Here is a 14,374-nt window from a genome sequence, read left to right as displayed (position 1 = left end):
GCCAAGGAACATAATGACGTAAAGAAATCAAAATTTGAACAATGTTTTCAAAAGTTATAAGCGTTTTTGCAAAAGACCCTATATCTCTGGAACACTAGGTGGCGCTGCGTTCAATCTTCTCATGTACCTTCAGGACATTGTGTCGATGATCCATACTAAATTTTGTGAAGATATGTCAAATAGTTTAAAAGTTATTGCAAATTATGACAAAATTCAAAATGGCGGACACGTGGTACATCCAATCCTTGCAAAATTGGTATCCACGGATTCGGCATAACCCAAGGAATCCATAGATACCACATTTATGATTTTCTGACAAACTGTTCAAAAGTTATTGACCAAAATAGCTATTTTCCATATCTCATGACCCATAGGTGGCGCTGTTCCCAACTTTGGCATGGACCCTCAGACCATGCTTCCAAACAAGTGTACCAATTTTCGTTTCGATTGATCAAACTTTGGCCGAGATACAGCCTTTACACCAATTTTGGGTCAACTTCGTTAAGTTTGCGACATCATAACTTTTGAACAAAGATGAATAAAAAAAATCTGTTCAGTCATTTCTATGCGGCTCAGTCCAAAGATCATTTGAGCAAATTTTGGACAAAATTGGACAAATTTTGAAGGAGGAGTAGCGAAAAAACGGAATACTGTACTTTACAAAATGGCTACTACTGTAATGGGCGGAGTCTTAATGTAAGCTATTGATTTTGATCAGGATGATGAGCGGAATCAGGTGTACTAAGTTTTATTTCTCTAAATCAAAGGGTTCAAAAGTTATAACAATTTCAATATTGAATTTTTGAACTGGTGGTGGCGCTATGGAGTTGATCCTAGAGACTCAAAAATTGGTCCAATAACTATTCATTAGCATCACTAGACGTGTACCAAATTTCATCATTTTCCTATGTTCCGTTGATAGGGCTGCCATTGACTCCCATTCGGGAAGAAGAAGAATAATAATAATAATAATAATAAGAAGAAAACTAACAGATACAATAGGTGCCTTGCCCCTTCGGGGCTTGGCCCCTAAATATAGCTGCAAGCAGCAATACAGGGGCCAAGCCCTGAAGCAGCAGCAACTCTCCCCATCCCTCCCCTCCCCTGCCCTGCCCTGCCCTCCCCTCCCTGCCCCTCTCCTGCCCCCTCTGCCCCTCTCCTGCCCCCTCTGCCCCTCTCCTGCCCTTCCTTGAATTTTTGAACTGGTGGTGGCGCTATAGAGGTGGTCCTAGAGACTCTAAAATTGGTTCAATTACTATTCATTACAATCACTACAAGTGTGCTAAATTTGAAAAAACAGCTGTTTTAGTAGTACAAGTGAAAATGAACTCAATATGAAGATGTTTTATATAAATTTGCTGCATGTTATATTTATGGAGATCCTTTCTCAGATACACATCATGTGTGGAACTAAAACAACTTTTCCACCACTTAAGGCCACCGTACTTCTTCAGTCTGGACATGTGCCACACAGGAATCGAACCCACGACCGTAATGGTTCGGGATTCATGACACGTGGTTTAACAACTTGCGCCACTCAGAGGACGTAAATTTCAAAGCTGCAGAGGAGAGGCTTCAGTGTAAGAATAAGCACACAAAAACATGTTAACGAGATTAGCATGCTAAGCTAGCTTAATGCTAATGTAGTTTATGGTTATCCTGATAGCTGAAGAGCCACATTAGAAAGAATGGCATCTGGTTAGCATGCTAACCAATTATTATGCTAAGGTAACTAGCATAAGGCAACAAACACAGGCTAGGTCAACTTCGGAGATGAATATCTCGGGAACGGTAGCAAATATCAAAAATCTGTTCAGTCATTTCTGTGCGGCTCGGTCCAAAGAACATCTGATCAAATTTTGGACAAAATTGAGCAAGATTTGAAGGAGGAGTAGCGAAAAAACTGTTTTTCATTTGTTCCAATATGGCGGATAGTCACATTGTTGGAAAATGACAAATGAGATATCGACAGACTCGGCATAAGCCAAGAAACATAATGACGTAAAGAAATCAAAATTTGAACAATGTTTTCAAAAGTTATAAGCGTTTTTGAAAAAGACCCTATATCTCTGGAACACTAGGTGGCGCTGCGTTCAATCTTCTCATGTACCTTCAGGACATTGTGTCGATGATCCATACTACATTTTGTGAAGATATGTCAAATAGTTTAAAAGTTATTGCAAATTATGACAAAATTCAAAATGGCGGACACGTGGTACATCCCATCCTGGCAAAATCGGTATCCATGGATTCGGCATGACCCAAGGAATCCATAGATACCACATTTATGATTTTCTGACAAACTGTTCAAAAGTTATTGACCAAAATAGCTATTTTCCATATCTCATGACCTGTAGGTGGCGCTGTTCCCAACTTTGGCAAGGTCCCTCAAACCATGCTTCCAATCAAGTGTACCAATTTTTGTTTCGATTGATCAAACTTTGGCCGAGATACAGCCTCTACACCAATTTTGGGTCAACCTCATTAAGTTTGCGACATCATAACTTTTGAACAAAGATGAATAAAAAAATCTGTTCAGTCATTTCTGTGCGGCTCAGTCCAAAGATCATCTGATCAAATTTTGAACAAAATTGAGCAAGATTTGAAGGAGGAGTAGCAAAAAAACTGTTTTTCATTTGTTCCAATATGGCGGATAGTCACATTGTTGGAAAATGACAAATGAGATATCGACGGACTCGGCATAAGCCAAGGAACATAATGACGTAAAGAAATCAAAATTTGAACAATGTTTTCAAAAGTTATAAGCGTTTTTGCAAAATACCTTATATCTTTGGAACACTAGGTGGCGCTGTGTTCAATCTTCTCATGTACCTGCAGGACATTGTGTTGATGATCCATACTAAATTTTTTAAAGATATGTCAAATAGTTTAAAAGTTATTGCAAATTATGACAAAATTCAAAATGGCGGACACGTGGTACATTCCATCCTGGCAAAATCGGTATCCATGGATTCGGCATGACCCAAGGAATTCATAGATACCACATTTATGATTTTCTGACAAACTGTTCAAAAGTTATTGACCAAAATAGCTATTTTCCATATCTCATGACCTGTAGGTGGCGCTGTTCCCAACTTTGGCAAGGTCCCTCAAACCATGCTTCCAATCAAGTGTACCAATTTTTGTTTCGATTGATCAAACTTTGGCCGAGATACAGCCTCTACACCAATTTTGGGTCAACCTCATTAAGTTTGCGACATCATAACTTTTGAACAAAGATGAATAAAAAAATCTGTTCAGTCATTTCTATGCGGCTCAGTCCAAAGATCATTTGAGCAAATTTTGGACAAAATTGGACAAATTTTGAAGGAGGAGTAGCGAAAAAACGGAATACTGTACTTTACAAAATGGCTACTACTGTAATGGGCGGAGTCTTAATGTAAGCTATTGATTTTGATCACCATGATGAGATGAATCAAGTGTACTAAGTTTTATTTCTCTAGATCAAAGGGTTCAAAAGTTATAACCATTTCAATGTTGAATTTTTGAACTGGTGGTGGCGCTATAGAGTTGGTCCTAGAGACACCAAATTTGGTCCAATTACTATTCATGGCTATCTCTACAACTGTGCCAAATTTCATCATTTTCCTATGTACGGTTCATAGGGCTGCCATAGACTTCCATTGGCGGAAGAAGAAGAAGAAGAAGAATAATAATAATAATAATAAGAAAACTAACAGATACAATAGGTGCCTTGCCCCTTCGGGGCTTGGCCCCTAAATATAGCTGCAAGCAGCAATACAGGGGCCAAGCCCTGAAGCAGCAGCAACTCTCCCCATCCCTCCCCTCCCCTGCCCTCCCTGCCCTCCCTGCCCTCCCTGCCCTCCCTGCCCTCCCTGCCCCTCTCTGCCCTCCCTGCCCCTCTCTGCCCTCCCTGCCCCTCTCTGCCCTCCCTGCCCCTCTCTGCCCTCCCTGCCCTCCCTGCCCTCCCTGCCCTCCCTGCCCTCCCTGCCCCTCTCCTGATCCCTGCCCCTCTCCTGACCCCTTTCCCTCTCCTGCCCCCTCTGCCCCTCTCCTGCCCTTCCTTGAATTTTTGAACTGGTGGTGGCGCTATAGAGGTGGTCCTAGAGACTCTAAAATTGGTCCAATTACTATTCATTACAATCACTACAAGTGTGCTAAATTTGAAAAAAAAAAAAACACAGCTGTTTTAGTAGTACAAGTGAAAATGAACTCAATATGAAGATGTTTTATATAAATTTGCTGCATGTTATATTTATGGAGATCCTTTCTCAGATACACATCATGTGTGGAACTAAAACAACTTTTCCACCACTTAAGGCCACAGTACCTCTTCAGTCTGGACATGTGCCACACAGGAATCGAACCCACGACCGTAATGGTTCGGGATTCATGACACATGGTTTAACAACTTGCGCCACTCAGAGGACGTAAATTTCAAAGCTGTAGAGGAGAGGCTTCAGTGTAAGAATAAGCACACAAAAACATGTTAACGAGATTAGCATGCTAAGCTAGCTTAATGCTAATGTAGCTTATGGTTATCCTGATAGCTGAAGAGCCACATTAGAAAGAATGGCATCTGGTTAGCATGCTAACCAATTATTATGCTAAGGTAACTAGCATAAGGCAACAAACACAGGCTAGGTCAACTTCGGAGATGAATATCTCGGGAACGGTAGCAAATATCAAAAATCTGTTCAGTCATTTCTGTGCGGCTCGGTCCAAAGAACATCTGATCAAATTTTGGACAAAATTGAGCAAGATTTGAAGGAGGAGTAGCGAAAAAACTGTTTTTCATTTGTTCCAATATGGCGGATAGTCACATTGTTGGAAAATGACAAATGAGATATCAACGGACTCGGCATAAGCCAAGGAACATAATGACGTAAAGAAATCAAAATTTGAACAATGTTTTCAAAAGTTATAAGCGTTTTTGCAAAAGACCCTATATCTCTGGAACACTAGGTGGCGCTGCGTTCAATCTTCTCATGTACCTTCAGGACATTGTGTCGATGATCCATACTAAATTTTGTGAAGATATGTCAAATAGTTTAAAAGTTATTGCAAATTATGACAAAATTCAAAATGGCGGACACGTGGTACATCCAATCCTTGCAAAATTGGTATCCACGGATTCGGCATAACCCAAGGAATCCATAGATACCACATTTATGATTTTCTGACAAACTGTTCAAAAGTTATTGACCAAAATAGCTATTTTCCATATCTCATGACCCATAGGTGGCGCTGTTCCCAACTTTGGCATGGACCCTCAGACCTTGCTTCCAAACAAGTGTACCAATTTTCGTTTCGATTGATCAAACTTTGGCCGAGATACAGCCTTTACACCAATTTTGGGTCAACTTCGTTAAGTTTGCGACATCATAACTTTTGAACAAAGATGAATAAAAAAATCTGTTCAGTCATTTCTATGCGGCTCAGTCCAAAGATCATTTGAGCAAATTTTGGACAAAATTGGACAAATTTTGAAGGAGGAGTAGCGAAAAAACTGAATACTGTACTTTAAAAAATGGCTACTACTGTAATGGGCGGAGTCTTAATGTAAGCTATTGATTTTGATCAGGATGATGAGCGGAATCAGGTGTACTAAGTTTTATTTCTCTAAATCAAAGGGTTCAAAAGTTATAACAATTTCAATGTTGAATTTTTGAACTGGTGGTGGCGCTATGGAGTTGATCCTAGAGACTCAAAAATTGGTCCAATAACTATTCATTAGCATCACTAGACGTGTACCAAATTTCATCATTTTCCTATGTTCCGTTGATAGGGCTGCCATTGACTCCCATTCGGGAAGAAGAAGAATAATAATAATAATAATAATAAATATAGCTGCAAGCAGCAATACAGGGGCCAAGCCCTTAAACGCACCGCAAGCAGAACAAGTATGGCGCACAGCAAGCACAGCCAGCACATCATGTACATGAAGCACAGCAAGTACTGTAAGCACTGCAGCGCAGCATATATTTAAGCACCAACAGCAGTGCGGAGCCAGAAGAACAAAAAGAGCAGAAATTGAATATACATGTAAATGTACATCAAGCACAGCAGCGCAGCAAGCATTTAAGCACCAAAAGCAGTGCAAAGCCGGAAGGAATTGAAATGACAACTTTATACAAAGTTTTAATGTTGTTCCACACAGGACTCGAACCCACGACCGGAATGATTCGAGATTCATGACATGTGGTTTAGCAACTTCCGCCACTCAGAGGACGTGAATTGGTTAGCAAGGCAACAAACACAGGCTAGCTCAACTTTGCAGACGAATATCTCGGGAATGGTAGCGAATATCAAAAATCTGTTCAGTAATTTCTGTGCGGCTCGGTCCAAAGATCATTTGATACAATTTCTGTTCAAACTGTTCAAAAGTTATTGGCCAAAATAGCCATTTTCCAGATCTCATGACCCGTAGGTGGCGCTGTTCCCAACTTTGGCATGGAACCTCAGATCATGCTTCCGATGAAGTGTACCAATTTTCGTTTTGATTGATCAAAGTTTGGCAGAGCTATAGCTTCTGAACCAATTTTGAGTCGACCATGTTAAGTTTGCCACATCATAACTTTTTTTTTTCCAGTATAGCAAAAAATTCTGTTCAGTCATTTCTATGCGGATCAGTCCGAAGATCATTTGAGCACATGTTTGGACAAAATTGGACAAAATTTGAAGGAGGAGTAGCGAAAAAACTGTTTTTCATTTGTTCCAATATGGCGAATAGTCACATTGTTGGAAAATGACAAATGAGATATCGACGGAATCGGCATAAGCCAAGGAAAATAATGAAGCAAAGAACTCAAAATTTGAACAATTTTTTCAAAAGTTATAAGCGTTTTTGCAAAAGACCTTATATCTCTGGAACACTAGGTGGCGCTGTGTTCAGTCTTCTCATGTACCTTCAGGGAATTGTGTCAATCATCCATACTAAATTTTGTGAAGATATGTCAAATAGTTTAAAAGTTATTGCAAATTATAACAAACTTCAAAATGGCGGCCACGTGGTTCATCCGATCTTGACAAAATTGGCATCCACGGATTTGGCATGATGCAAGGAATCCATATATACCACATTTATGGTTTTCTGACAAACTGTTCAAAAGTTATTGACCAAAGTAGCAATTTTTCATATCTCATGACCCGTAGGTGGCGCTGTTCCCAACTTTGGCATGGACCCTCAGAACATCCTTCCAATGAATTGTACAAATTTTCGTTTCGATTGATCAAACTTTTGCCGAGATACAGCCTCTTAGCCAATTTTGGGTCAACCTCGTTAAGTTTGCGACACCATAACTTTTGAACAAAGATGAATAAAAAAAATCGGTTCAGTCATTTCTGTGCGACTCAGTCCGAAGATCATTTGAGCACATGTTTGGACAAAATTGGACAAAATTTGAAGGAGGAGTAGCGAAAAAACTGAATTCTGTACTTTTCAAAATGGCCACTACTGTAATGGGCGGAGTCTTAATGTAAGGTATTGGTTGTGATCAGAATGATGAGAGCAATCAGGTGTACTATGTCTCATTTCTGTGGATCAAACGGTTCAAAAGTTATAACCATTTCAATGTTGAATTTTTGAACTGGTGGTGGCGCTATAGAGTTGGTCCTAGAGACACAAAAATTGCTACATTTACTATTCATGGTCATCAATACAAGTGTGCCAAATTTCATCATTTTCCTATGTACGGTTCATAGGGCTGCCATAGACTCCCATTTGCGGAAGAAGAAGAATTGTTATTTTGACAATAACAATTGCTAATATAGCTGCAAGCAGCAATACAGGGGCCAAGCCCTGAAGCAGCAGCAACTCTCCCCATCCCTCCCCTCCCCTGCCCTCCCTGCCCTCCCTGCCCTCCCTGCCCCTCTCTGCCCTCCCTGCCCCTCTCTGCCCTCCCTGCCCCTCTCTGCCCTCCCTGCCCTCCCTGCCCTCCCTGCCCTCCCTGCCCTCCCTGCCCTCCCTGCCCCTCTCCTGATCCCTGCCCCTCTCCTGACCCCTTTCCCTCTCCTGCCCCCTCTGCCCCTCTCCTGCCCTTCCTTGAATTTTTGAACTGGTGGTGGCGCTATAGAGGTGGTCCTAGAGACTCTAAAATTGGTCCAATTACTATTCATTACAATCACTACAAGTGTGCTAAATTTGAAAAAAAAAAAACACAGCTGTTTTAGTAGTACAAGTGAAAATGAACTCAATATGAAGATGTTTTATATAAATTTGCTGCATGTTATATTTATGGAGATCCTTTCTCAGATACACATCATGTGTGGAACTAAAACAACTTTTCCACCACTTAAGGCCACAGTACCTCTTCAGTCTGGACATGTGCCACACAGGAATCGAACCCACGACCGTAATGGTTCGGGATTCATGACACATGGTTTAACAACTTGCGCCACTCAGAGGACGTAAATTTCAAAGCTGTAGAGGAGAGGCTTCAGTGTAAGAATAAGCACACAAAAACATGTTAACGAGATTAGCATGCTAAGCTAGCTTAATGCTAATGTAGCTTATGGTTATCCTGATAGCTGAAGAGCCACATTAGAAAGAATGGCATCTGGTTAGCATGCTAACCAATTATTATGCTAAGGTAACTAGCATAAGGCAACAAACACAGGCTAGGTCAACTTCGGAGATGAATATCTCGGGAACGGTAGCAAATATCAAAAATCTGTTCAGTCATTTCTGTGCGGCTCGGTCCAAAGAACATCTGATCAAATTTTGGACAAAATTGAGCAAGATTTGAAGGAGGAGTAGCGAAAAAACTGTTTTTCATTTGTTCCAATATGGCGGATAGTCACATTGTTGGAAAATGACAAATGAGATATCAACGGACTCGGCATAAGCCAAGGAACATAATGACGTAAAGAAATCAAAATTTGAACAATGTTTTCAAAAGTTATAAGCGTTTTTGCAAAAGACCCTATATCTCTGGAACACTAGGTGGCGCTGCGTTCAATCTTCTCATGTACCTTCAGGACATTGTGTCGATGATCCATACTAAATTTTGTGAAGATATGTCAAATAGTTTAAAAGTTATTGCAAATTATGACAAAATTCAAAATGGCGGACACGTGGTACATCCAATCCTTGCAAAATTGGTATCCACGGATTCGGCATAACCCAAGGAATCCATAGATACCACATTTATGATTTTCTGACAAACTGTTCAAAAGTTATTGACCAAAATAGCTATTTTCCATATCTCATGACCCATAGGTGGCGCTGTTCCCAACTTTGGCATGGACCCTCAGACCTTGCTTCCAAACAAGTGTACCAATTTTCGTTTCGATTGATCAAACTTTGGCCGAGATACAGCCTTTACACCAATTTTGGGTCAACTTCGTTAAGTTTGCGACATCATAACTTTTGAACAAAGATGAATAAAAAAATCTGTTCAGTCATTTCCATGCGGCTCAGTCCAAAGATCATTTGAGCAAATTTTGGACAAAATTGGACAAATTTTGAAGGAGGAGTAGCGAAAAAACTGAATACTGTACTTTAAAAAATGGCTACTACTGTAATGGGCGGAGTCTTAATGTAAGCTATTGATTTTGATCAGGATGATGAGCGGAATCAGGTGTACTAAGTTTTATTTCTCTAAATCAAAGGGTTCAAAAGTTATAACAATTTCAATGTTGAATTTTTGAACTGGTGGTGGCGCTATGGAGTTGATCCTAGAGACTCAAAAATTGGTCCAATAACTATTCATTAGCATCACTAGACGTGTACCAAATTTCATCATTTTCCTATGTTCCGTTGATAGGGCTGCCATTGACTCCCATTCGGGAAGAAGAAGAATAATAATAATAATAATAATAAATATAGCTGCAAGCAGCAATACAGGGGCCAAGCCCTTAAACGCACCGCAAGCAGAACAAGTATGGCGCACAGCAAGCACAGCCAGCACATCATGTACATGAAGCACAGCAAGTACTGTAAGCACTGCAGCGCAGCATATATTTAAGCACCAACAGCAGTGCGGAGCCAGAAGAACAAAAAGAGCAGAAATTGAATATACATGTAAATGTACATCAAGCACAGCAGCGCAGCAAGCATTTAAGCACCAAAAGCAGTGCAAAGCCGGAAGGAATTGAAATGACAACTTTATACAAAGTTTTAATGTTGTTCCACACAGGACTCGAACCCACGACCGGAATGATTCGAGATTCAAGACATGTGGTTTAGCAACTTCCGCCACTCAGAGGACGTGAATTGGTTAGCAAGGCAACAAACACAGGCTAGCTCAACTTTGCAGACGAATATCTCGGGAATGGTAGCGAATATCAAAAATCTGTTCAGTAATTTCTGTGCGGCTCGGTCCAAAGATCATTTGATAAAATTTCTGTTCAAACTGTTCAAAAGTTATTGGCCAAAATAGCCATTTTCCAGATCTCATGACCCGTAGGTGGCGCTGTTCCCAACTTTGGCATGGAACCTCAGATCATGCTTCCGATGAAGTGTACCAATTTTCGTTTTGATTGATCAAAGTTTGGCAGAGCTATAGCTTCTGAACCAATTTTGAGTCGACCATGTTAAGTTTGCCACATCATAACTTTTTTTTTTCCAGTATAGCAAAAAATTCTGTTCAGTCATTTCTATGCGGATCAGTCCGAAGATCATTTGAGCACATGTTTGGACAAAATTGGACAAAATTTGAAGGAGGAGTAGCGAAAAAACTGTTTTTCATTTGTTCCAATATGGCGGATAGTCACATTGTTGGAAAATGACAAATGAGATATCGACGGAATCGGCATAAGCCAAGGAAAATAATGAAGCAAAGAACTCAAAATTTGAACAATTTTTTCAAAAGTTATAAGCGTTTTTGCAAAAGACCTTATATCTCTGGAACACTAGGTGGCGCTGTGTTCAGTCTTCTCATGTACCTTCAGGGAATTGTGTCAATCATCCATACTAAATTTTGTGAAAATATGTCAAATAGTTTAAAAGTTATTGCAAATTATAACAAACTTCAAAATGGCGGCCACGTGGTTCATCCGATCTTGACAAAATTGGCATCCACGGATTTGGCATGATGCAAGGAATCCATAGATACCACATTTATGGTTTTCTGACAAACTGTTCAAAAGTTATTGACCAAAGTAGCAATTTTTCATATCTCATGACCCGTAGGTGGCGCTGTTCCCAACTTTGGCATGGACCCTCAGAACATCCTTCCAATGAATTGCACCAATTTTCGTTTCGATTGATCAAACTTTTGCCGAGATACAGCCTCTTAGCCAATTTTGGGTCAACCTCGTTAAGTTTGCGACACCATAACTTTTGAACAAAGATGAATAAAAAAAATCGGTTCAGTCATTTCTGTGCGACTCAGTCCGAAGATCATTTGAGCACATGTTTGGACAAAATTGGACAAAATTTGAAGGAGGAGTAGCAAAAAAACTGAATTCTGTACTTTTCAAAATGGCCACTACTGTAATGGGCGGAGTCTTAATGTAAGGTAGTGGTTGTGATCAGCATGATGAGAGCAATCAGGTGTACTATGTCTCATTTCTGTGGATCAAACGGTTCAAAAGTTATAACCATTTCAATGTTGAATTTTTGAACTGGTGGTGGCGCTATAGAGTTGGTCCTAGAGACACAAAAATTGCTACATTTACTATTCATGGTCATCAATACAAGTGTGCCAAATTTCATCATTTTCCTATGTACGGTTCATAGGGCTGCCATAGACTCCCATTTGCGGAAGAAGAAGAATTGTTATTTTGACAATAACAATTGCTAATATAGCTGCAAGCAGCAATACAGGGGCCAAGCCCTGAAGCAGCAGCAACTCTCCCCATCCCTCCCCTCCCCTGCCCTCCCTGCCCTCCCTGCCCTCCCTGCCCCTCTCTGCCCTCCCTGCCCCTCTCTGCCCTCCCTGCCCCTCTCTGCCCTCCCTGCCCCTCTCTGCCCTCCCTGCCCCTCTCTGCCCTCCCTGCCCTCCCTGCCCTCCCTGCCCCTCTCCTGATCCCTGCCCCTCTCCTGACCCCTTTCCCTCTCCTGCCCCCTCTGCCCCTCTCCTGCCCTTCCTTGAATTTTTGAACTGGTGGTGGCGCTATAGAGGTGGTCCTAGAGACTCTAAAATTGGTCCAATTACTATTCATTACAATCACTACAAGTGTGCTAAATTTGAAAAAAAAAAAAACACAGCTGTTTTAGTAGTACAAGTGAAAATGAACTCAATATGAAGATGTTTTATATAAATTTGCTGCATGTTATATTTATGGAGATCCTTTCTCAGATACACATCATGTGTGGAACTAAAACAACTTTTCCACCACTTAAGGCCACAGTACCTCTTCAGTCTGGACATGTGCCACACAGGAATCGAACCCACGACCGTAATGGTTCGGGATTCATGACACATGGTTTAACAACTTGCGCCACTCAGAGGACGTAAATTTCAAAGCTGTAGAGGAGAGGCTTCAGTGTAAGAATAAGCACACAAAAACATGTTAACGAGATTAGCATGCTAAGCTAGCTTAATGCTAATGTAGCTTATGGTTATCCTGATAGCTGAAGAGCCACATTAGAAAGAATGGCATCTGGTTAGCATGCTAACCAATTATTATGCTAAGGTAACTAGCATAAGGCAACAAACACAGGCTAGGTCAACTTCGGAGATGAATATCTCGGGAACGGTAGCAAATATCAAAAATCTGTTCAGTCATTTCTGTGCGGCTCGGTCCAAAGAACATCTGATCAAATTTTGGACAAAATTGAGCAAGATTTGAAGGAGGAGTAGCGAAAAAACTGTTTTTCATTTGTTCCAATATGGCGGATAGTCACATTGTTGGAAAATGACAAATGAGATATCAACGGACTCGGCATAAGCCAAGGAACATAATGACGTAAAGAAATCAAAATTTGAACAATGTTTTCAAAAGTTATAAGCGTTTTTGCAAAAGACCCTATATCTCTGGAACACTAGGTGGCGCTGCGTTCAATCTTCTCATGTACCTTCAGGACATTGTGTCGATGATCCATACTAAATTTTGTGAAGATATGTCAAATAGTTTAAAAGTTATTGCAAATTATGACAAAATTCAAAATGGCGGACACGTGGTACATCCAATCCTTGCAAAATTGGTATCCACGGATTCGGCATAACCCAAGGAATCCATAGATACCACATTTATGATTTTCTGACAAACTGTTCAAAAGTTATTGACCAAAATAGCTATTTTCCATATCTCATGACCCATAGGTGGCGCTGTTCCCAACTTTGGCATGGACCCTCAGACCTTGCTTCCAAACAAGTGTACCAATTTTCGTTTCGATTGATCAAACTTTGGCCGAGATACAGCCTTTACACCAATTTTGGGTCAACTTCGTTAAGTTTGCGACATCATAACTTTTGAACAAAGATGAATAAAAAAATCTGTTCAGTCATTTCTATGCGGCTCAGTCCAAAGATCATTTGAGCAAATTTTGGACAAAATTGGACAAATTTTGAAGGAGGAGTAGCGAAAAAACTGAATACTGTACTTTAAAAAATGGCTACTACTGTAATGGGCGGAGTCTTAATGTAAGCTATTGATTTTGATCAGGATGATGAGCGGAATCAGGTGTACTAAGTTTTATTTCTCTAAATCAAAGGGTTCAAAAGTTATAACAATTTCAATGTTGAATTTTTGAACTGGTGGTGGCGCTATGGAGTTGATCCTAGAGACTCAAAAATTGGTCCAATAACTATTCATTAGCATCACTAGACGTGTACCAAATTTCATCATTTTCCTATGTTCCGTTGATAGGGCTGCCATTGACTCCCATTCGGGAAGAAGAAGAATAATAATAATAATAATAATAATAAGAAAACTAACAGATACAATAGGTGCCTTGCCCCTTCGGGGCTTGGCCCCTAATAAGAAAACTAACAGATACAATAGGTGCCTTGCCCCTTCGGGGCTTGGCCCCTAATAAGAAAACTAACAGATACAATAGGTGCCTTGCCCCTTCGGGGCTTGGCCCCTAAATATAGCTGCAAGCAGCAATACAGGGGCCAAGCCCTGAAGCAGCAGCAACTCTCCCCATCCCTCCCCATCCCTCCCCTCCCCTGCCCTCCCTGCCCCTCTCCTGATCCCTGCCCCTCTCCTGACCCCTGCCCCTCTCCTGCCCCCTCTGCCCCTCTCCTGCCCTTCCTTGAATTTTTGAACTGGTGGTGGCGCTATAGAGGTGGTCCTAGAGACTCTAAAATTGGTCCAATTACTATTCATTACAATCACTACAAGTGTGCTAAATTTGAAAAAAACAGCTGTTTTAATAGTACAAGTGAAAATGAACTCAATATGAAGATGTTTTATATAAATTTGCTGCATGTTATATTTATGGAGATCCTTTCTCAGATACACATCATGTGTGGAACTAAAACAACTTTTCCACCACTTA

This window comes from Squalius cephalus (assembly GCF_949319135.1).
Source record: "Squalius cephalus genome assembly, chromosome: 22".
NCBI classification, from domain to species: domain Eukaryota; kingdom Metazoa; phylum Chordata; class Actinopteri; order Cypriniformes; family Leuciscidae; genus Squalius; species Squalius cephalus.
Note: the sequence above shows the minus strand (reverse complement) of the source record.